A 24,953-nucleotide genomic window follows, 5' to 3' on the forward strand; every position below is an offset into this window, starting at 1 on the left:
TATTACTTATTCATAAATAAGGTTTTTATTAAACATAAAAATAGCCACGGTCTTGTACAGATGCATCAACTTCACCAATATTTGGTCTCAGTAGTCTGCCAGCACAGAGGAATCCACTTTCCTGGATTCTTAGGATTCAAAAAATATTTGTCCTAAGTAGACCGCTAAAAGCACTTTGGTAGAGCACGTCTGCCAAATGACACAAATGAAGATGTAAATATAATGGGTAAAAAACTCATCTTTGGTTCAGTGGGTAAAAATAATTTAAAATTTCTGTTTTTCTTTGCTCTGGGTCTGTCCTACTTGGTTTGTGTGTTATGTTTAAGCTACATGAGGTTTTCATATTAGCTAAATATTCTGGATATAACCAAAACCAATGTGATGCTTATGTTATGTTTCCATTTCAATTAGGTGACCGATCCCTCAGACCACCTAATCTAGCTAAATAGATATCCAACAATGCCTAGCTAACAACTATGCCTGTATGTGGTCAAAATAACTATCAGTATATAAAATCGATAACAAACCATAATTTTATAATTATCAAAACCTTTATAATCTTGAAAGTATCCCTCAAAATTGCGAGGATGCATTACTGCACGTCATGAGTTCAGTTCATCTGCTTTTTCTGATGCTTGTAGTTTATAGCTACATAACTGGCTAACGTTAGCCAACTAGCCATTTTTCCCTCAATGTCATTGCTATTGGACCACTTCACTTTCATATTAATAATGCACATTAGGAGATGGCACTGATTTCACACACACACACATGCGATCCTTAAAGAAAAGAATATATTGCGAGCTACTTTTCATAAATGTCATTTGAGTCCCACACTGGAAAATGTGATTGATTGTTGTTCATTATGTCAGTGTACTGTCCAGTAGGGTAGCTAAGATAGGTTAGTTAGCTAACTTACCGAAGCAAAGCGGCGGCACTCAGTGATCATCTTTACGGATTTCACTCTGATCATCTTTACGGATTTCACTCAGTGATCTTTAGAAGCAGTACTAGCACGCTTGGATGCGTTAGAGGGACTGTCTGCATGGCTGCAGTAGATGGATGACAAGTTAACCGTGTTGACAGATTTGGTCTCTAACAACTCTAAGCAGGTGAATAGTGTAGAGAACTGTCCAATACTAACAGTAGGGTTCCGACTTACCTTTCGCTGACAGATTAAAAGGATCTGAGGGCACGTCGTGCCGTGGGTGAACAAGGCCTTACCCTTGTGGGTTTTCGGGTGGTGCCCCAACAGTTCACTACCACCCTGTCACAGCCAATATTGGTGGCACACGACCCAAGTATCGTGGCAGACGCCTACTTAAATTGGTTCTCACGAACGTACATAGCATAGGCAATAAGATGCATGAACTAGGTAAACTGGTTGATGACTTCAAACCAGATGTCATTGCAGTGTCTGAAACGTGGCTCACATTCTGCATTTGTAATACTGAGGTGAGCTTACCTGACTATTCTTTGTTCAGAGCTGACAGACCACGTCATAAAGGAGAAGTTTATCTACGTTAAATCTGACATTGACATGAGTAGGGTCGTTACGTATGCGTGTGCTAACGATACAGTTGAAGCAGTGGCCTTGACTGCTATCGTTCAACCCAACAGTATCAGCAATGTGGTCTTCTACAGAAGTCCCGATAGCCTGGACACTGCGGTCTTCGATTTATTGAAGTCACACGCATTGAATAGGTGTTTGATTCTCCTGAGATATGCTGGAGGGCTCTGACACCTTCCCCAGGGTCTAGCACCTTTGCAAATAGGCTCATCGTGTTCACACTTGAAAGTCCATTGAGGCAGTTCATTGATAAGCCAACTAGGTTTATGAGTGAGCAATCGCCATCGATTTTAGATGTGGTGTTTGCTAAATCGGTAGACGTTATCAGTGATATGTCCTATGGACAAATGATAGGATCCAGCAATCCAGTATTGCTGTTTAGATGCAACCTGACGAGACTAAGGACTGATGGTCGGACACAGCGACCAAATATACGGAAGGCTGATTTCCTGGCCATGAGGGATAGAGAGGCACTCTGCCCCATCACAGATTGTGACACTGCAGACATTGCATGACACATCGCTCAGGAACTGTACAAATTTATCTTCACCGTACATACCGCTACAATCTGCTAGAGAAGTAACTGCCAAGCCACCATGGATCAGTTGAGTGGAAAGTAAGAGTCTACGTAGGTGCGCCAAACAGTGGAAGTGCTATGTGAGCGCCCTGACCAGTATCACCTGGGAAGGCTACAGGAGTGCGAGGTCAACGTGTAAAAGGATCTTGCGAGCCTCTCGATTACGATATGAAAGCGAGCTAGCTGGGTCAGCTCCGGCAAACCTCAAGAGATTTTTCTCGTACATCAAAGCACGTGGGGGCAGAGTGGACTCTATTCCGGTTATCTTTGGTGATGACACCCCAGCGACTACCAACTTGGAAAAGGTGTGTGTGCTGAGGAAACAATATGCCACTATTTTCACATCGGAATCGCCACTGCCATTAGATATTGTGACTGCCTTCATGCCAGCAGATCACACACTTTGTGGTGTGGAGTTTTTAGATCGTAGGGTGCTCAAGGCCCTACAGGAACTGAATCCATCAAAAGCATCAGGGCCAGATGGATTCCATTCTAAACTCCCGAAGGAACTGGCATCTGAATTGTGCGTTCCTCTGGCGACAGTGTATCGGAAATCGTTCAGTTCCGCTGCCTTACCGAAGGTCTGGCAGGAAGCTATGATCTGCCCCATTTTCAAAAAAGCACACCAGTGAACTATAGGCCGGTTAGCTTGACCAGGATTATTGTCAAGCTAATGGAGAGGATCGTTTGTGAGCAGCTGGAGAATTACCTAACTAGGCACCATCTACTGAGTGCTATTCAGCATGGTTTTCGGAAGGGATATTCCTTGCTGTCTGCCAAGGATATGTGGGCCGACATGGTCGAACAGGGCCATGCAGTGGATGTAGTCTTTGTAGACTTCTGCAAGGCGTTTAATAAGGTTCCACATCAAAGACCTTGTTTCAGCTTTGGTGTACGTGGCAGGTTGCTGGATTGGATCTCGGCCTTTCTTGACAGTAGAAAACAGTGTGTTCATGTTGACACCAGCATGTCACCTAGGACTGCTGTTATTAGTGGGGTCCCTCAAGGGTCTGTACTTGGGCCCATACTGTTTTCCTTGTATGTGAATGATTTCCCCGAGGCCCTGGGTCTGTCATCCCTGTGGTTTGTGGATGACCTTAAACTATGGGCTCCCGTGGACAAGCCTGGGGGGGGGTGGGTAGATAAATTGCAGAGTGCCCTAGATCAGCTCTGGGGTTGGTCAGAGATATGGGAGCTACTGATCAACCTGGAGAAGTACTCTGTACTGCGTGTCGATCCCAAATTACCTGCAACAAGCTATCAGCTTAGAACAGTTGGAACAGTCCCCTCCGTCAGCCAGATCAAAGACCCTGGCTTCACCCTATCTGGTGATTTCAAGGCTAGTGATCAATGGCAGGATTCAGCCACCAAGGGTTTCCATGTTCTATGGATGGTTTGTAGAGCCTTCGGTAAAACCAGTGACATATTTGTTAGGATATTCTCGACATTTGTCAGGCCACACCTGGAGTATTGCATTCAGGTGAATCCACCTTGTCTCGTGAGGGACAAAATGGCCCTGGAGCACGTTTTACGGGTTGGCACGAAGATGGTATGTGGCATGCAAGGTATGGACTATGGCACTAGGCTTGAAACCCTAGGGGTGATCTTGCACTATAGGCGGCTTTGCGGTGACCTCGTACTCACCTGTCATATAGTCACGCATAAGATTGGACCTGACCTAACTTGGCTATTTACACCAGCTCCCTTACCAGGCCTTCGGGGACATTTTATGAAACTGACTAAGCCCAGGTCTGATTGTATCAGACCCGAGGCTCGGCTCTCTAGGCAGGTTATAGACTCGTGGAACTCCCTCCCTAAGGACGTCATCATGGCACCCACAACTGCAGCTTTAAAGTGACGTTTGGACGCCCTTTCCCTGCATCTGCGCATAAGTAGCCCCTCTCTTCCCCCTTTACTTCTCGAGCACACTTTTTCTTATTTTTTTACACTTTCTTCTTGTATAATTTTTCTTCTGGCTTTCCCTTCATTTCACTAATGACCCACCTTTCCCCTGCCCACTTAACTATTTTTCTTTATTATTTTACGTGATTGGTGCCAGTGGGGGCAGCAGTCGGTGGTCATGTGGGCCTTATTGGTTGGGTTGTGGTTGACTTGTGTGTACTACTTTGGTTCTCGGGTACCGGATAGTGGCACTCTGCCAATCCCAACGACCCGCAACTTTAGGAACAATCACAGGATTTCCTTCCTAACGTTCTGGTCCCTATCTGAATCTGAATTTGAAAATCATTACGGATTTCACTCAGTGATGTTTACAGATTTCACTCTGATCATCTTTACGGATATCACTAACCATCCCACCCTTCACAGGTTGTGGCCAAACATTTTGTGTGCAAAATGTAAAATAAAATGAAATAAAATTTCGATGTAACGGGAGGAATGCTGACGGAGTAAAAGTACATTTTTGACCTCGCAAATGTACTCGATTAAGATTATAAAGTTCACTCTTTTTAAACCAACTCTTAAAATGTATTCAAAAAGGTACTTAAGTAAATGTAAACGTAATGGAGTAAACATACTCCCCACCTCTGCTGGCCAGTGTGAAGGAGCTGCAAGTGTGTGTGTGTGTGTGTGTGTGTGTGTGTGTGTGTGTGTGAGAGTGTGTGTAAAAGCCACAGTGGGGGGGCATTCCTTCTCAGGACCCCTAAAGCCCAACACTTAGTACTGGACTAACCTGTTTACTATATTATACCGATTTAATTTTAGTTCAGATTGTATTTTAGGCTGAATTCCATCTACAAGAGTGAAGTACACACACACCCACACACACACACATCCAAGCACTATCTGTATACCCTCAAAAAGGATATATGAATCTATGAATATGCAAATTAGAACAAACCTCCCATTGCCCCTGTAGTCTTGTATGCTATGCTGACTGTTAACTTTAGCGTACCATGCTTATTTTTAGAAAAAAGCTGAAGGCAACCTTTGGGAAACACAGCCATGTGTCTTCAGGCTGACCTTGAGTTTGCTTTCAACAAGTGAGGAATTGTAGATGCGAGTTCAGTTATCAGTTAGGCTCACTAATACTGCAAGCTGCTACTGCACAACTGTACAATACTGTGTTTTGTACAATACACCAATATGTGCATGCACAGTCAGAAACTTGTAACTCTTTGTAATTAACATTAAGTACTACAAAGTTTAAGCCAACACTCAGGTTGAATGTATTTCTGTTTTTTGTTTTTTTTACACATAATTTCAAGGTGCTGACCCTGTCTGAATGTCGGTGTGTATGAATGATGCAATAGTGTCGTATAAACAGACCGGGGCCGATCAAACCCTGTGACGTCCTGCCAGTTTTACTGCTCTTTACATAGAACAAAAGCTGTTAATGATGTCTTAAAAGAGCCTGAAACGTTAATGTGCGTCATAAACTGTTCTGACTGTGATCTCATGCAGGGCTTTGCAGACATTTGCGTTTACAGCGTTTGGTGAATGTACTTATCCAGAGTGACTTACATATTTATAAGTACAGCAGTGTGTGTGTTCTGCCCCCAGCTGGGATGTTACTAGCTCCTGCTTTATCAGTTCAGTTACACTGTCCACACCAATACTGGACTTTACTTTAAAAAGCTATTTGACTCATCCAGTGATTCAACGTGACTACACTTGAGTGATGCGACATTTGAGGAAACTGCTCTTGGGCAAGGTGGGTTAGACATGCTTAGTAACAACTTCTTTAAAGTATGTAATGAATCATTTCTTGCAGAGCAAACATTTTGTGGTGTTTTAGAGACTTTAGGTGTTTGTGGTGTTTTAGACACTAGGTGTTTGTGGTGTTTTAGACACTTTAGGTGTTTGTGGTGTTTTAGACGCTTTAGGTGTTTTAGATACTTTAGGTGTTTTAGACACTAGGTGTTTGTGGTGTTTTAGACAGTTTAGGTGTTTGTGGTGTTTTAGACACTTTAGGAGCTTATTTCTCCCTTTTCAGATTTGTTGGACACATGACTGCTCACATAACGTTAGGTGTGTTTGCAGGAGGAAACCAGTCAGCACTGACGCTTAGCAGCTATGTGAAGAAAAGCTCCTTGTCTCCTGGTCAGGCTCCTTTTTTTCTCCCTCCAACATTTTTTAGAGTCCCTCCCCCCCCCAAATCACTAGAGAACTGATGACTGAAGAATGGCAGTTGCTGAAAGGCCATAAGATAAGACGTCCAGCGGAGGGACGGCTTTTCTAGGCTGTCATGATGACGCAGCCCTTTACTCAGAGTTTCTACTAGAGACACAAGCACGCACACCTCTTCTTGTAAGGCCAGTCAACTCAAAGCCATTCCGTTCTTAGAAGTCAAAACCCTGACGCGTCTAGTAGTCTGGCTTTCCAGAGCACACCATTTGATCTTATGTATCCTAATTGAAAATACCCCAAACTCAAACAGTGCAGGGATGGAGGAACACACACACAGAGTAATCCATCTTCCCATAACTTTTTTGGTCATTGCTACTCTTTCTTAATATTCATTTTGACACAGACATGGTGCGCAGCTCTGTGATCCCACAGCACCACTGGAGCAGTGTGAAGCCTCTCCCTTCTTGACTTATAGGTGAGACAGTGCCATCTCTCCATCTTTCAACCCAGCGATTCGCTGTCCCTATCCTGCACTCCCCCACCTACCCACACTACCCACATTCTCTCTCTCTCCCCCTCCCTCCTTCTACTGAGTCACGGCGGGTATTTTCAGATGTGTAATTTATGATAGTGGCGGTACAACTGGGTTCGTGCTACTCGAGTAGCGTTCAACCGAGAGCCCAAACTAGGACAGAGTTGAGAGAGCTTCAGTGTCTATTCTGGATCTGCAGCCTGTAATGTTACACACAGACTCTGCCAGATGTCTTAAAATATGGCTCCCTGCGGCTCTCTCCATCTCACTGACTCTGTGTGCCGGAGGGCCGCTTTCTCGCGGACAGGGCGGTGAGCTCATGTGCCGGTACATGTGACCTGGCTCAGCCACACTGTTTCTCTTCCTTCCCTGCACTTTTTCCTGTTGCCCCTTTGTTTCATTTCTAATTGTGATGCCCCCTCCCTTTGCCCATCGCTTTAAACACTTTAATTTCTGTTCCTGGCAAGCTTCCTGGAACGTGGCCTAAACGCCAGGGACTGAGGGAGAGAGAAGCTATTCTCTGTGGTGAGAGTGAAAAGTAGATGGCTTGAAAGTTCTGAATAAACATCGGACTGTCTCGAGTAAATAAGACTGGCTAAAGAGACAGAGCTCTGGGAGCTCCTGTAGGTCTTAAAGCACTCCACTTGATTAGCGAGTCAGCTGGATTATTTTTGCACCTGACCTGGTCACTGCGTGGATGGGGTGTCCCTGTGCATACTGGCAAGGCCAGAAATTTCATGTTGAGTGAAAACTTTGACCAAAGGGGCTATTCTCTATCTTCTTCAGAAATAATATTAAAATTGTACATTTTTTTGACTCGTTTGACGAATTTTGTCATGCATATTAATTTAATATCAAGTTATATGGCTGGTACTAAAAATAATTGCACAATTAATTTGGACTATTTGCATTGATTTCTTGTCGGCCAGGTGTTTTTCTACTCAGAAGCAAAAACACGCCAAGCAAAATTATGATCAAATGTACTCTTGGATTTCCTAATCCAGTGTTGCTCTGTAAACACTGATACACTCGGAGGGAAGACTTCTAAGCGATGACTCAGACGTGTGACAGTAAAGGGGAGCAGAATGTTTGAGCTCACAAGCAGCACTGCACTGCTGAACAAAGCGCCACAGTCCATTAACCCCTTAACTGAACCCTACAGATGGTATTTGGGCCTCTGCGATATTGGTGACACTTCGTCTATGGTTACAGTTTGATGGCAGTTTAATAGCTTTCTTTAAAGGGAGTAGATAGCCAAGACGAGAGTATAGAAACACTATACAGAGTTTCCCAAGGAACATTAGTGGGTTGGAGATGCTGTTTATGCATTCAGGGTTACAATTCCTTCTACAGCTCCCTTAGTACTGTGATATAAAGCACTGAGACATCTTTACACTCTAGGGTCGAAAAAAGGGATCGATAAGATGGAACAGTCAAACATCTGGAGTGCTGAGCACTTTTATTACGTTGTGGGATAGTGTAGTGTTCCCTGGAATAGCATGAAATAGTGCAGATGTTCCCAGGAGTTGCGGGTATAGCGGCGTTTCCCATGCAGTTGTGTATAATGCTATGAACTTAACTGAACCTGGTCCAGGAGTGAGCTGGGATTTCATGCTCCTGGGCAGGCCAGTCATAGTGGGTCTTGGGGTTAGGGGGTAGGAGTAAGGGTTTACGGGTTAGGGTTAGGGTATAGGGGTTAGGGTTAGGGACGCAACACATGCTTCTCATCGTGCCTAAGGCGAGTAAGGGCTGTGGGAGGGGCATCGTCCGTGGGGGCTTTGGGACCACAGGGGGCAGAGCCTCTCATCCTGCCAATGGTGACGTAGCTGGAATGCTCGAGCAACTGGGCCAGTATTTCCAGCTCGGTGTGCATGTAGCGCTAAAGCAAATTTGCACTGAATCGCAAGGCTCCTGAAGGTGGTGCGGCCACCTGTTGCTCTGCCTCTCCACCCGAACCCCCACCTACGGCCTAATTTATGAAGCACAGCTGCACCATGTCCATTAGTGGGTCCCTGTGACCTTTAATCTCCAGACAGCAGAAGAGGGACAGACATGTTGGTGGACCCAGAGCAGCAGAGCGGTCAGGGGACGCCGTATTTAGGCCTGTGTGATGTGATCGTGAGGGGAATAATAATAATCATTTACTTTTACATTTACACCATTTATCTGACACTTTTGTCCAAAGCAACTTACAGTTCTGACTGAACACAACTTGAGTAATTGAGGGTTAAGGGTCTTGCTCAGGGGCCCAACAGTGGCAACCTGGCAGTGGTGGGACTTGAACTGGCAACCTTCCAATTACTAGTCATTTACCTTAACCACTGAGCAGCAATAATAATAATAACAATAATAATAGTATGTTTTATTAATAATAATAATAATAATAATAATAATAATATATTTTCATATATATATATATATAATTATCATTATTTAATTTATTTTTGTCTTTGCTTAGCTACTCGTGGCTATTCTGGCCGTATGTGATGCCTGTGCTCCAAGCATGGTGTGTTCTAGGAACATCCTGGAAGGTGAGAAGTTTTCTCCAGGCACTCTCCTGCTCTCCCTTCCCCACCCTTTGTAGGGATCGGGAACAGCTGCGGCTGGGGGAGGGAGAGATTCGGCCTGCAGGGTCACCAGTTAGAAACGTCACACTCTGCTGGCCTCGATTTTGTCTGGCCAATCCACTACTCAGGAGTAATTTCCAATTTTGGGGACATGAGGGCACGTTTCATTACACGTCAACAAGTTTCTTCCAGAGAGTCAAATAACGGCAGAGGTGGTGAGCATGAGCAATAAGCATCTTGGGGAGTTAAACGATATCCAGACGTCATTGTAGAACTGGAGAGGGCCACGGCTAAGCTTAGCTTAGCTGTCTGCTGTGTTCCTGTCCTTACACAGGCCGACTACAGAGTGTAGGGATTTTGTACACAAAATCTCTTTGAAACAGAGATTCCATTTACTTACACTGTTGTTCATATTTTATGCGAGACCACGTTGTTCGAGAGCAGCCAGAGTGAAACTATGGCCTGAGCAGCGGTGAAGATCAGCATTAGTTTTTAAGAGCTTCCTCCATCCTCCCGGTCCTACACACACTGACACATGGCCTATTCATGCAGCCCAACCCAGGTTTAAGTCTTACCCCAGCTGCACAATCCCTCTCCTGATGGTGTGTGTGTGGGCGTGCAGGCGTGTGCAAACCCAGCCAGATCGCCTTTCACTGGGGGAATGTGGGCGGACACCGGAGCCCACCCCTCTGTTTTTCGCAGGCACCGGCCTGACACCGCCCCCCCATGCACACACACCCGGCTCGCGTGATGGAAATGAGCGTTTAAACATGCACAGCGGAAACCTAAGCGTGTAGTCGATATTGCCCAGTCCGTGAGGAGCGGGTCGCCTTTAGTGTAGTTTAAGGTGCTCTTAAAGGACATGAGGGCTTTGCTGAGTTTTCAGAAAGGGCAGGTTGTGTGTACGTTTGGGAAAGTTTGCCTATGAAAAGTGAAAGCTTGTATATTACCCTTCAGACAGTTAAATGCACTGAAAGACATGACGATGCATATGTGGAAGCCTCGTTTGAGTGGGTCCTGGCCTCCTCATGCAGGACCATTGTTCGTCACTTGCAGTCTCGTTTGTAGCTTTGCCAGAGAGCCGCGGAGCCGTGGTGATCTGGACAGCTGATCACCCTCACGGAGCAAACGTGTTCCAAAAAAAACAACCCACCAAAAAAACTCCTCTGACACTGAAACCCCAACACATACCTCTGTGGAACTCTGCACTTGCCTCTAATGCACTGTCTAGCTGCACTCTTTCTCTGGCTTTGAACTGCTCTGTAGGCGCATCGTTTTTGCACACAAGGCTGGCTGCTAGCAACGACAGCTTGTGTTCCGCTGAAGCAGACAGAGCCGCTCAGCTGAGTGTGTTAGCAAAGTGCACGCAGACCGAAAGCTGTCAAAAGTCAAGCTGGCAACAGAGAGCAGAGTCAGCTGAGCCAGGGGCGGGGGAGCAGGGGTCTCATGGGAACGGGACGCCCCCCGAGGCCTGAAGTTGAGGGATCACTGAGTTCATCTTACCAGGTCTTTCTCTGTATGCAAAACAGCGAGATTTCTTTTGGCCCCAAATGTTTCAGACAGTAATCCAGCTACTACTTAATACTTAATATCGGTTTTGTTTTTTTTTTGTTTTTTTTTTGAGGGTGGTTTGGATTTATGTATTGTGATTTTGCTTTTTATAGTGAGTGGGAGGACAGGTTGATCTAACACAGAATAGGCCTGTTTTTAGTTAGAATTCTGATGCTTGTGTTTAACTCTGTGATTTACTACCGCAGTAGTTAGTATAAGTACAAATGGTGTCGTAAGTGAAAGAAACATGGGAATGATCCACTGTATACTCTGTGACCCACCCATGCAAATAATGATTGCCGTTTGTTTTATGGCGGGGGGGGGGGAAACACTCAAACATAATAGTTTCATGTTGAATATCAGTTATGATTTCCTGGCTGGTACTTTCCGGACAGCCGTAGTCGAGTCTGTGCCTGCCTACTGTGGATTCAGCGCACACAATCATCACACTCGCAGTTGACATTTGCAATGCAAATGCTCCTGAGCTCTCTGGAATTCATTGAAATCATTTTATCTGATTTTCCTAATGACAGTTTCCAGCTTTCTTGCTTATCTTCCAACGGCTGCGGTTAGTCTGTGCGTGTGTCTCGGGGGATAGGGTCCACCCATGTTCTGGATGCTGCTCTCTTATAGAAGAGCTTCGTTGCGGTGGCAGGAACTCCTCCAACAAATAGACAACCCTGTGGGTTCTCTTTTGTTTTGCCCCAATTATCCTGAAACTGTTCAGTGTTGATTTCTGAGCTGTTGTAGTTGAGCACTCCCCTCACGACGTGTAAATAAACACTACAGATGGGAGATTTTCACGCAGTCCCCCAGATGTACTCAGCAGAAGACCGGCAGACATGTGTAATATTCAAATGATACAGCCTCTGTTCTCATCCACTGGTTCTGTAAATGCTGAATCAAACTACTGACAACTACTGACATGGGCACTGTGAAGCTACTTGGGCAGCATGGCCTATCACAGCAGTGAGGGGAAGTGAACAATTTAAACTTGGGAAATATCTAGACTTCAGCCTGAAATGCTCCCACTTTGTGATGGGAGGTAAATCAAAATAATTAATCAGGACTCACATTTTACAAAGTCATATACTAACAGACGATCAAAAGAGCCTTGGTTTAAACAATCAGGGTTATTGAGGAAACAAACCAGAGCGTGTTGGGGATGACTTGGTCAGCCTGCTGTGCGTGCCCCACCCTGCCATACTCCTGGTCCCTAAAGTCGCCTTTAAAACCAGAAGCACTGATGCTGTAAATGTAATAACGTTGTTAGTAAATCGCCACTAATGAACTACTTGACTACACTGATAGCTGATGTGATGCTGCCATTTTCATGACAATAGAAAAATTTGGAGTGAGAAACTGAACAGCAGCAGAAAGGTTTGTACTAACAATACAGGGAGATTTTGGTCTGATAAAAATATGATTGTGTTTATGCATTTACCAAAACGTAAGTCTTCACACAGATGATTCACGAGTGGAACCATCCACATAATTGCTTGAGTAGTTTTTCCTTGTTCAGTGTTTGTCTCGTGGTAAATTCATGATCACGTAAGAAGAGCCGCCATGCTAAGCTTCCTGGTGACTTATCTGAAGACTCCACAGTGTGCCTGTGCACTGCGTTATACAGGATCTCCTGTCCCAAGCACATTAGCAGTGGTGTGGGATTTCTTTCCGTCTGCATGACCTTAGGTCTTCACAAATACATCTGCAACTTTTCCTGGTCACATGAGCTTCAAAGCCTTGAGGCCAAACCCTATCTTGAATTAAAGAACTAACTCCAATTAACCATTTTTATTATCTTACTGTTTCATATACTTTTCCGCAGTCTTTACCTTTAGCATTTAAACCACTTGATGTACAATAAAGTAGCTGTTTTAGTGTTTATGTATGTAGTATTCATTAAAAGAGCTAATTGTTCCGTGTGCGAGCACTTCCCTATTCCATTTTTAATAGTTCGCATCATCTTGGAGGGAAAATGTTGAGTGGATGTGATTAGACACCCCAGCCCTTCTGTCAGCGTTGTGCCTAATAAAGACTCTGGCTGGCAAAGATCCATACAGCTGCCTGGCCACCAATGACAGGAAGAGAGCGGGTGGCGAAAAAGCCCAAAAACACAATGTGTTCTGGGTTCATAACATTTTCCTGCCCCAGGAATCCTCCCGGATGTGGGTGTGAACATCACTCACGTTTCCTCTGACTGTTTGAGCTGTTTCCCCTCCTACAGTTCTCCTGCTCCACTGTACGCTAGCGGGGCCACAGTGGGGTCGGGGTTGGGGAGTGGTGAAGTCATGCTGCGTAAGGCCTTTAACGCAGGGTTAGGGTAACCCTAGGGTAATTTAGGGTTAGGGTAACTCTAGGGTAATGCAGGGTTAGGCTTAGAGTTAGTGCAGGGTTAGGGTAACTGGTAATTTAGGGTTAGGGTAACTCTATGGTAATTTAGGGGTAGGGTAACTCTAGGGTAATGCAGGCTTGATAACCAATGGAAATCGGCAGCATGCAGAAAAGCAATGATTGGTTGTCTGTGCCTTGTGCATTTGTGTCAGTGGGTGTGGCTAAAGGGCTGTGCCCTGGGTGGGTCTGTCAGTGGGTGTGGCTATAGGGCTGTGCCCTGGGTGGGTCTGTCAGTGGGTGTGGCTATAGAGCTGTGCCCTGGGTGGGTCTGTCAGTGGGTGTGGCTATAGGGCTGTGCCCTAGGTGGGTCTGTCAGTGGGTGTGGCTATAGAGCTGTGCCCTGGGTGGGTCTGTCAGTGGGTGTGGCTATAGAGCTGTGCCCTGGGTGGGTCTGTCAGTGGGTGTGGCTATAGAGCTGTGCCCTGGGTGGGTCTGTCAGTGGGTGTGGCTATAGAGCTGTGCCCTGGGTGGGTCTGTCAGTGGGTGTGGCTATAGAGCTGTGCCCTGGGTGGGTCTGTCAGTGGGTGTGGCTATAGAGCTGTGCCCTGGGTGGGTGTGTCAGTGTGTGGGTCTTCCTTGCATTTCTGATGAGGGTACAGTTTCGTTGCTCTGGGCTCTGGTTACATTCTGCTGGTATTTTATGCCTTTCAGCTGTAAAATAGCTGTAACGAGTGTCAACATAAGCAGCTCTTAGCTGAGACGAGCACTTCTGAGTCATTTTTTCAGCCTTTTAGAAACTTGGTGTACTTTTATAACGCCTGGCCATAAAAGTCCTCTCATTGTCAGCATATTTTCTCAAATATAGACTTCTGTTGTATTCAAATAACATTGGCCTCTATTTTTACGTTTCGTTCATAAACTGTGGCATGAACCTGAAAGAACACAGACCTTTATGCATGGATCCTACAGCACACCTTTTCCAGAAAAGCTTCCAGTTGGAATGGTACTGAGTAAGTGTCTGTCTCTATCTATTATTGTAGCTTCCCAGGACTGTGGTACAGCCTTCTCCAGTGCTCGTAATGATAAGATTGTCTAAACATCTTGGCAACTGGCAGCAGTCTCAAAAAAGAGGAAGTCTGGAGTGTGTATTTGCGTGGGGCTCCTTTTTGCTGCTTATTTGCAGTGTTTAGTCCCAGTTCTTTTTAACTTCTGCAAGTGAATCATATCTTAATAATTTTACTCTAGACTGTGACACACGTAGCTGTCTGGTGCGTATCAGAATTTCCTCACATGTTAATTAAGTGCTGTTGAAATTGCAAAAGTGTAGTTTCATAGTTTAGGAATGCACTGATACCGTGAATAAAGAAATAGGTTTTAAAAAGCAGCTTTCTGTGTGCATTGGCTAATTGGTGTCGCACTCAACCAGTAATGCAGCTGGTTGAGCCTGTAGCCAGTGCTGGTGTGTAGAACGTATGTAGCATTACTGGAGAGGAACTGAATGAACTGAGTTTCATGTACAAGTCTTTGCTCTTCAGCCGATGAGCAGAAACTCCAAGCTTGGGCTCCTTGACTTTTGATGCGTGAGGGGGATTTGGCTGCTGTTTTAGGGGCTTTGTTTACACCCACTTGGGTCTTTCCTCTAAAGCGCATGTCACGGAACGTCGGTGTCAGAGCTCACGAGGCTCTTGTGCTCTCCCCTCGTGGGGTTTCTGCACTGCCTCTGGAGACCACCGTTTTTCCTTCGTCCTAAACTGAAACAAGGTTGAATTTTGATTGACGTTAAATGAGGTCATTGTGGCCTCTGTGACTCCATCTAGCTGCATTCGTCTGATCTGAGCTCAGCGTCCGTGCGGTGTGCACGATGCAGTACCAGTGAATTTCAAGCCGTAATCGTTCTCACCCACAGAATGTCTTGATCAGGTTTTCACTCCGGTGAACTCGGGTTTCGCTCTTCAGACACACACACGCACACACAGTAGGAAATGTTTCCGATAGTGTAATGGGTGACTGAGCAGACTGCTCATGTGCATTTGCTCTATTGGGATACCACAGGGTCGGTTTGAACACTTTCTGTTCTAGTGGGCTTTATTTCTTTAATTCAGAGGTGTTACACTTCCGGTACTGTCTGTGTCCCCTCGTGTTGCCTGGTTTGTTGGCTTGTTTTGTGATTTGTGCTCTTTTTCTGTGCTTGTGTAAGCTACAGTTATTTGTGGAGCACACAGCAGTGGGGCTGTTGCTGCTGACGATTGCTGACTCTTACTCACTTTTTCCTGTCATCAGTGGGGGCTCCCCGTCTTCTCTGGGCCATAGCCAGCCCACACCCAGTGCCAGACTTCACAACAGAGGCACCTGATCCTCCTCCATTTGGTTAAGAAAAAAAACACATCTTACTACAGAGTCTAAACGGAAACAGAGCAGTGCAGTGGTTCATCCATGCTAATACGTTCCCTCTGGCATCAGACGGGACGTAGAGTCGCGTTCTTGGCATGTCCAGTTTAGGACACTGAAATTCAAATGAAGGTGTTTGGCTCAGCCATAGGTTAAGGACCGTCGGGAGGAGGTGTGACGGTTAAGGACTGTCGGGAGGAGGTGTGACGGTTAAGGACCGCTGGGAGGAGGTGTGATTGATTGGTTCCATGTCTCTAGGTGAATGGAGCCCTGTTGTGTCCATCCTCTGGTGCTAATCTCTGCATGTCATTATAAACTCAGTTGTTATACAAAACAATAGACTGTTCAGCCTCAGGCATGTTTGGATAGCGCATACCTGTAAACACGTAGACGGAAACACACCTGTATACCCGTTGACATAACGCTGGGCTGTTTTAAAACAGTTATTCATTGTTTGGTCTTTTTTTTCTGTATTATATAGTTTTATTTTTGTGTCAATATATTGGATGGTGTTCATATAACTCCATGAATGACTGTAGTAGGTTATTTGCCATGATATTATTTTACATCTGAGTGCATGAGCACATGCTGTACAAGGTCAGTGTAATACAAGCAGCTGCTGCCCAGTGCCTGTGCTGAGTCCTAACCGTGCCCTGTATCCTGTGCCTGTCCTGATCCTTCTTACCACCACAGGAGTTCTGAGCAGGTCTGTCTTGGTCCACTTATTTGGTGTGCACCAGGGTTCGTTTTAACCAATGCGCCTACAGACCCTTCGTGCTTACCGACACATCTGTGATCTCTTTGTGCTTCATCCAGTCATAACCTTTTTTGTTGTTGTTTGGCCTCAAATGCCAAACTTCAGTTTAGATGTTTATGGTTCTACACAAGGCCGGGACGGCTGCGATAATCTTCGCTCAAATGTGCTTCCGTTTAGACTCGTGTAAGCCCGTTTTCCTGTTGAACTGGGTCCCAGCTTGTGAAAGTGGCGCTGTACTCAGATTCATTACAGTGATTCCACTCATTCTGGACTTAAAGATTTATAGTCTGTTAGAAAAGCTGAATGAAATGTTGCGTTAGACCTGCCAATTTGGCCGTCCTGTGTTTATGTATAAATTTCTTGTCAATGCTGGTTGACGGTGACAGTTGCTCACAAGACATTTAGCTCAGTTTAAGCTGCTAGAATTTGGGATGGCTTGACCCCAGTACTCCGATGAGGGGTGGTGAGAAGTTGGTATGGTAAAAAAAAAGTCGTAAGATACATTGTGGCGGTTTGTTCTGCTGAAAATAAGCATGTCCTCCAGGGTCATCAGCCTTGGATAAAAGTCACCTTTGAATTTCCACATCTTGCCAGCTGCCATTCCTCATTGTCCATGCTCCCGTGCTAATGTTCCTCGCTGTCCGTGGCCCAGGTGCTAACGTTCCTCATTGTCTATGCTTCCAGAGCTTTGCCCGGGAGTTCTCTGGTTCATCTGGGTGATCTGAGCATGTTGGTTTGATTTGTCGACTGTTGAAGTTGAAACGTGTTGCGTCATGCCGTCGTTCTGTTGTCATGGGTGACGCTAAAGTTTTGTACCGAAGCGGCAGGACTGTTGCAGGAGTGCCAGCCACAGGACAATGACACAGGACCCTCACTGCTCATACGCAGGGTGATTGAAGTGTGGCAACATTCTGCAAGTCTCAACAGTGTCTGATGTTGAAGCACAAGTCATGCCAGCTCTGCTTTCTACCACATGGTATTGTCTTCCCCTGCATTTTAGGGGCAAAACTGACTGCATGCAGACTCTCAGATTACACAGGTCTGATGTTGAATGTTATGAAGGATGAGCTGGTTTTGGTAGTTTTATTTTTGTAAAGACAGTTTCATTCCTCTTTTGTGCTGTGTTCCAGTGTTGCTCCAATCGCTTGGCCCACTTCAGTGACCCCTTTACCCAAAAACATTTGAAACCCACGCGAGCAGACAGTGAAACTGGGAAGACGGGATTTTCGGGGCTTTGTGACTTGAGTGCAGCACTCTCAGGTTTCACCAAAGCCAACCAGCAGCTGTGGAACCTCTGCCAGCCTGCTCTGAGTCATGCCTGTCCCCGGTCACCTGACCCACGTAGGGCTGTTGTTACCGAGGCTCTGACAAACTGACATTTAACTGAAGAAAAGCCCCAGGAGCCTGCGTGTTCCTGGAACAAAAGGCACTTTCTCCATTGAAGTCAGGCGAGACGAAGATGCAACTGTTTGTTTTTGCTACTGTTTACTAATCTATGTAAAGAGCTCTCTCTAACCCTAATCCTGACCCGTTAACCCTTTAACCCTCACCCTGGCCCTGACCCTTTAACCCTCACCCTGACCCGTTAACCCTTTAACCCTGGCCCTGACCCTTTAACCCTAACCCTGACCCGTTAACCCTTTAACCCTTTAACCCTAACCCTGGCCCTGACCCTTTAAGCCTTTAACCCTAACCCTGACCCGTTAACCCTTTAACCCTTTAACCCTAACCCTGGCCCTGACCCTTTAAGCCTTTAACCCTAACCCTGACCCGTTAACCCTTTAACCCTTTAACCCTAACCCTGGCCCCAACCCTTTAAGCCTTTAACCCTGACCCGTTAACCCTTTAACCCTAACCCTGGCCCTGACCCTTTAAGCCTTTAACCCTAACCCTGACCTGTTAACCCTTTAACCCTTTAACCCTAACCCTGGCCCTGACTCTTTAAGCCTTTAACCCTAACCCTGACCCGTTAACCCTTTAACCCTAACCCTGGCCCCAACCCTTTAACCCTTTGACCCTGACCCTGGCCCTAACCCTGCAAAACAGGCTAGCAAACAGAATACACACACAGATCAATGAATCATAGTGAAACCAAACACAGGATATTAACTTCCTGCAGTTCCTCTCTCTGTTCCTAGTTGTTTGTCAAGCCCACTGTGAGGTCCTCCTCCCATTAATCGTGAGCCGTCTTTGTCTGGCTGGACTGACTTTCACACTCACCTGACTGCTGTTGACCACAGTCATAACAAAAAGTTAACAACAAATGGATGAGACACCCCCGCTCAGAACAGCACTGTAGTCAGACACTGTAGTCAGACACTGGCATTCATCAGACCCTGTCTACTGAGGAGGCCATGAATTTGCTCTATCCCATATTTTCATATTTATCCCATAATTCCCATATTCAGCCAAAGGGAGGTGATCAGGTGACTGCATGGTGTAAACATTCTACTCCCGAAAGAAAGGCCGAGGACCTGTGTAGCAGTGTGAATGTCAGTTGTCATCTGAAGGGGTTCAGTAGGTTGGATAGTGTGAATGGGGACTTAATGGGTAGTCTGCTTTATACTTTGCTGCAGAGGTCCTGCTCTCCCTCACTCTCTCTCTCTCTCTCACACATACACACACACACACACACACACACACATATCTTCCCACACACACACATCTTCCCACACCCTGACATAATGTGCCAAGCTTCTACTATGGAAGTGTTATGCATTTCCTGGGAACAAAGTCACATGCACTGAGACCCAAACTACAACTCCACCTCTGCTTTCTCAAACCCACCGTGAGTAATGCTCCTCCCAGCTGTTTAAACACTGCCTCTCATTGGTTGCATTCTTCTTTCAGACACTTCCGTTGGTCAGTGATTGAGCAGATGGGCAACCACATTTCACTGACTACGGACTACGTATGAGCGTTGTTTTCATTGTCTCATAAATTAAACTTATTACCATTATGATTACTGTTGAAACAAATCCCTTCTAGTCTTTGACCAAGAGGGTTTACAGTGGCGAATCTCTATTAACAGTGTAGTTACACTCAACTGTCTCTGGACATCCGACCTATAAGTGGACTTGATTTGGTTCATTTGATTGTGGTTTTAATGTGGCAGCTCATGGAATTATTCCAGTGACTCTGTGGACTTTCAAAACCTTGCCGCTAGGGTAACCCTAAAACTGTGCTACAATTCTGTAAGATTTGTTTTAAATTTGTTTTATTAGACTTACAAGCCAAAAAAGGTTTGGAGTGTAGGTCCTGGGGTGTGAGTATAAAAAGGCTGATTTGTTATGAATTTGTTTATGAATTATTTTGTCACATGTTGTACGCGGACAAAACGGGCATCACAAAACCAAGAGGATCCCAACTCTCAGAACATCACTGTCAGCTCTGTGATTTGACATTTAACCCTCAGAACATCACTATCTGCTATTTAATTGGACATTTAACAAGCCCAACCCTCAGAACATCACTACCAGCTCTGTGATTGGACATTCTTAGGACTTATGGCATGACACAAAATATCATATAGAAGGTAAACTTCACATATCCTCTCTGGCTGTACGCTTCTGTGAAGCAGCTACACACATGCCGAGAAGCGAAGTGACCAATGGTAATGTATAGGCCGTGTACATGTTTGACCAATTGTGGCGTGTGAGAAGGTGGGATTTATAGAGAATGGTCAAAGCAATGTGAGTGCAGGACTGTAGGTCATTGTAGGACGCGACTGTCAACATGATGCCAAACGTATTTGTCACACTAATATATCTGACAGATGCTGTTCTCTCAGATTAATATCCTTAACTACTCCTAATTTGTAGTGTCTGCTTTTTAAAAAAATATAATCCCCAGTAGAGTGTGTGGCTGTATTGTACTTCTATTGGCCACAAACACCCTTCCCATCATGCGGTCCCACTCTTGGGTCACGCTGATAAACAGCCATACATTCTGTTCTGACTCTTATCTGTTTCACTCCAGTGAGCCCTTGCAATGGTTCGCACCGGGAGGCTAGCGTTATGCTAACAGGCCTCTGAATAGAGACGTGTCAGTCTTGCTGTAAATCTCCTCCTGTTTATTTAGAGGTTTTCAAGTAGCAAATACTTTGACAGTTCGGGATAGTTTAGATGACTTGGGGACTATTGCATGTGTAGCTAGGCTTCAAGCCTCTCACATAGGACCTTCTGGGACTTTTTCCTGCGAACGTGATGCAGGTTTGCAGAAACCCTGCAGCGACTGTGAGTGTTCATGTCACTGCTCTAAGAGGAAGTCGAGCGAGGCAACTTCCGAAGCTGCACTTCCTGTGCGAAACTCGAACACAGCAAACTGCATGCTGTATCTGAAAGGGTGAGCGGGTTCAGAGTCATACACACTCTGTCTGTGTTGTCCATTCATGAAAAAAGAGGAACAGGGTGTATTCAGTTCGATTCTCTTCAGGTGATGCGAGGTGGGACGTGTACCTGCAGTGTGTGTTTATTGGCGGTGTGGTTATGAAATACGAAACCTGCACATAGGACAAAGGACAAGGAAGCACATGGTATTACTGGCTGCTGGAGCTCCACAGCTCATTCCTCTGCAGTAGTGAAAGGCCCCCCTGCTCACTACGGCTCTGAGTACTACAGGACGTCATGCAGGGTCCGTTCACGTCCGAATCGATGATCTTCTCAGTGAGGTGGTTGTAGCATGCATGCACGTCTGGTGGTGTCCACGAAAGTGTTAAAGGGTTCAGATCCTCTTTCTTTGTTTTCGGAGGTTGGTTTACAAGAAACGTCGACACTTTCAGGCTCGGAGAGGAGAAAGGGAGGGCAGTTTCCTGTTGCAGGTTTGGTTTTACACCTCAGCTGTCTTATGCACAGAGAGGAACAAGAAAACCTCACCTTTCTTATTAAAAAAAATTAAAAGTTCAGGTGGCCACAGATGCACAAGCCACATGTGTGTCAGCACCAGTGTAGACGTGGCCAACAGGGTTAGGATTACAGAGTTGGGTCAGGGATAGGGTTATAGCAGGGAGTCAGGGTTATAGCAGGGAGTCAGGGTTAGGGTTATATCAGGGTTAGGGTTATGTTAGGGTTGTATAGGGTTATATCAGGGTTAGCCATAATTGCGGTGCCTGAGAAAGCAAAATGTGTGCTTCAATCTTCAAGGTTATCCATCAATACTGACCAAGTGCATGTCCAAGTGTGGTCAGGGCGTGAATGCATGTTCAGGTGTGTGGTCAGGGAGTGTTCAGGGTGTGAGCGTGAGTTCAGGGTGTGTTCAGGGTGTGAATGCGTGTTCAGGGTGTGGTCAGGGCATGAGCATGTGTTCAGGGTGTGAAGGCATGTTTTCTTTAAGCGGGCCTTTGTGGGAGAGTGTTATAAAGTTGTTTGGGTTTGTTTGCTGTGTCCAGATGAAGCAACACACTCTTCGGTTGTCCTTGATACAGACAGAATATCCATCCGTGCAGAGTTGCTTTAAAACCCCTTATTTGGTTTCCGTGCTGTGGCCTGTAAGTCACTGGGATCCTGCAATCGAGACTGCTTTCCTTCTGAATGCAATAGGAAGACCACACTTGATAAAGTATTGAGGTTCTGGAGATGGAAGTGCTAATGTAGCCAGACTAGTGACGGGAGAGAGAGAGTGTGCATGCGACTTGTGTAACTGCACCGCCCCTGGCCTTCGCCATAGCAACAGCCACAAACCCTAATATGGATAAGATCTGGTGTGTGTGTGTGTGTGTGTGTGTGGGTGTGTGTGTGTGGGTGTGTGTGTGTGTGTGAAGATGAAAGTTGTATTAAACCATAAATGAAATTTTTAACGATTACATACTCTTTCCACCCTAAATTTAACTTGCAGCCAAAGACACACACACTGAGGCCAGAGACTCCTGCAGCATTTATATATGACACACAGGTCAGATGCGCTGACATGCATTACTGTCGCTATCTGCAGCTTGCTAAGCCACCAAATCCATCACAACTTTTCTTCTGAAATTCTGTGGAGTAAGTGTGTTGCCGCCCAAAACAAACGTTGGCTGAATGATTTCTGGAATATTCTCCGTGGAATTTTATCCTGCATTTAAGGAATAGTGTGTCCCCACAGCTGGGAACCCTCGGCAGGGGCAGCTGGTCGGGACGGAGTGATGAAATGTCCCAGGCCAGTGGGGGCGTCTCCAAGCAGATGAGCAGAAGGGCTTGCAGTAAATAACTGTCCCCTGGAGTCTCGAGCTGGACACGCCATGTGTCCCTGTGCAGAAGGCGGCGTTCAGAAATAGAGGGGTGTTGGGGGTGTTGGGGGATTTCTGTTGTTCTTTTTTAGTTTGTCTGATAGCTTCTCACAGAAAAGTGGGCACTTGGGGGAAAGAACGGTCTGATTTGTTTATATTCACCATTTATTTACAGTGATGGGATTTCTGCTTTCATGGTCTCACTCTCTCTTCCTGCAGCTGTCAGCTGGTTCAGTTGGGTTGGTAGTACGGGTTCAGATGGGTTAGTAGTCCGGGTTCAGTTGGGTTAGTAGTCCGGGTTCAGTTGGGTTGGTAGTCCGGGTTCAGTTGGGTTGGTAGTCCGGGTTCAGTTGTACGTGAGGAGATCACGTGATCTGGGCTGAGGAGCAGGAAAGATCAGCAAGCCACAGGCTGCCATGGAAAAGCGAATCAGTGTGGAACCTCTTACTGACTTTGGGAAGTACCATAATCCCACTGGTAAAAATGAATGTATATCCATGTGTGCATCCTGTGTGTGGGTTTGTGTGTCTTTGCGGATTACTTTGCTCAAAGCTCTACGGACTGGAGTCACTGGACAGTCAGTCCGAGCAGAGAGGCGCTGCCCGGCTGTGCGTGACCGAGCGCTCGGGCAGAACCGAGCCAGTCCATCTTGGTTCCTGCCACTATGGTGAACATGCGAGCTTCAACAAATCGCGCATGTCCGAATGTTTTGAAGGATGTGGCGGAGTGTGAAGTTGGCACAAGCAACAAAAGCCCGCAGTCTGAATTAAAGCAAGAGAGGAAGTGCTGAGTCATGGTGAGCTGGGGCACTGAGGCGCTGGTGGTGCCAGGCCAGCCCTCCCATTCTCCTTGATTAAGCCCCACTCATTAGCTAAATGAATGAACTTCCTGTAGTCTGGTAAATGCTCAAGTGCTCACATGACCTGTTTCCCAGCTCTGATTTTCACTTCAGTCTCCATCTTTTCATGGTGAACGACACTGGTGTCACGTGGTGCGGTGCTCAGCAGTTTCTTTGGTCCCGCTGGATGTCATGATTTTTGTGGTAGTCTGTGCAACATCTTTGGCGGTTTATGTCCGCTTGGTTGGTGTGGACTGTGTGGTGATCAGGCTGAGGGTTGGAGTTAACCCTGACCCTACTCCAGCGAAGAAACTGTTACGGAATAATTGTCATTTAATATTAAGCCATGAAGGATCCTAATTTCTCAGTGCTGTGCAAAGTTTACAGGTCACACTGTACTGTTTTTCAGGAACCCCGATGCTGTTGATGCGTCAGCTGGCATAAGCAGGGAACCCGTGGCCACCCTGACGAGACGTGACCCGGGTGCGTTCTCCCTGGCTCACACGGTGGGGGGAGGAGCCCGACTGCACAGCCCAGAAGCAGCCACGAGACAAGGCACAGCACAAGAGCCCTTGACCTGGAAGTGGTTCCTGGCACACCATGTGAAAGAGCACAAAGGAACATGGCTGCTTTGGAAGGGGGTACATTTTCTGATGTGGTGGTGGTGATATTGGAGAAATGGTTTTGTTTGTTCTTTCAAAGGGTCAAGTCTCGGATTAAATCCAGGTTAATTTAATTACTATACAGCAGGTGTCGGGGATTGAGATGACTCCACAGATTAAGGCCTGACCTAGGGCATGATGGGACAGATTAATGGCCCTGGGTATGATGGGATAGCAGTATTCCTCCAGTACCTTGCTCTCATTAGAAGGTGATCATGTGACCGCATTACTAGACACCATAAGCTGTTAGAAATGATCCCTGTATGATTTGTAAATAAACGGTCATGCAATATAACTGGAATAAACACAGACATAAGAACATCTGTCTTTATAATCCAGTTTTTTTTTTATTACTGAAATAAAAAGGCACCAAGCCCAGAGGCAAGATTGTGGGTTTTTTGTTATTGTTGTTTTTTTAATTCTCTCTAGGCCTCGTCAGGATGAAACTGAAATTAAACATGTTAGCCTTTTTTATGAACTCTTAAGAGTTGTGTTAATAGAACTCTTAATAGCAGTTGTTAAGAATCACCTTTCACCAGCCTTTCCCTGAAGACCAGTGAAGGTCTCAGGCAGACATGACTGTAGGCTGAATGGCCATCCAAAAAGTGCCCCCCCCCATTCATAAAGGAGAAACATATGTCTTGAAAGCAGCCCCTTACGTCCCACCCCCATCATTTAGTGCTCCTGTCTGTGATCCCCTGTCTGGCTTTGAGTTGGATCAGCTACCCATGCTCCCACAGCACACATTCCAGGGATCAATATCTGAAGAGATCTTACTGCACTCTCTAACTCCACGCCCTGACCCCGGGGGTCAGTCTGGGATGGCGCGCTCACAAAGGCTGTTGCTCCTTGACGAATGATTGCCCCTTTAAACATTAAGATGAGT

The 24,953-nt window shown here is 45.9% G+C and overlaps 1 protein-coding gene across 1 annotated transcript in view; it reads left to right on the forward strand.

Annotated features, from left to right (window-relative positions):
* Positions 1-24,445, forward strand: part of mycb (MYC proto-oncogene, bHLH transcription factor b) — a 37,095-nt gene extending 12,650 nt beyond the window's left edge. The window contains exon 4 of the mRNA XM_027029664.3: positions 23,815-24,445. The gene's annotated coding sequence lies outside the window, so the exon portion shown is untranslated. The remainder of the gene's footprint in view (positions 1-23,814) is intronic.
* The last annotated feature ends 508 nt before the right edge of the window (positions 24,446-24,953 follow it).

This window comes from Electrophorus electricus, chromosome 20, assembly GCF_041902795.1.
Source record: "Electrophorus electricus isolate QZ-2024a chromosome 20, ASM4190279v1, whole genome shotgun sequence".
Taxonomy (NCBI): Eukaryota; Metazoa; Chordata; class Actinopteri; order Gymnotiformes; family Gymnotidae; genus Electrophorus; species Electrophorus electricus.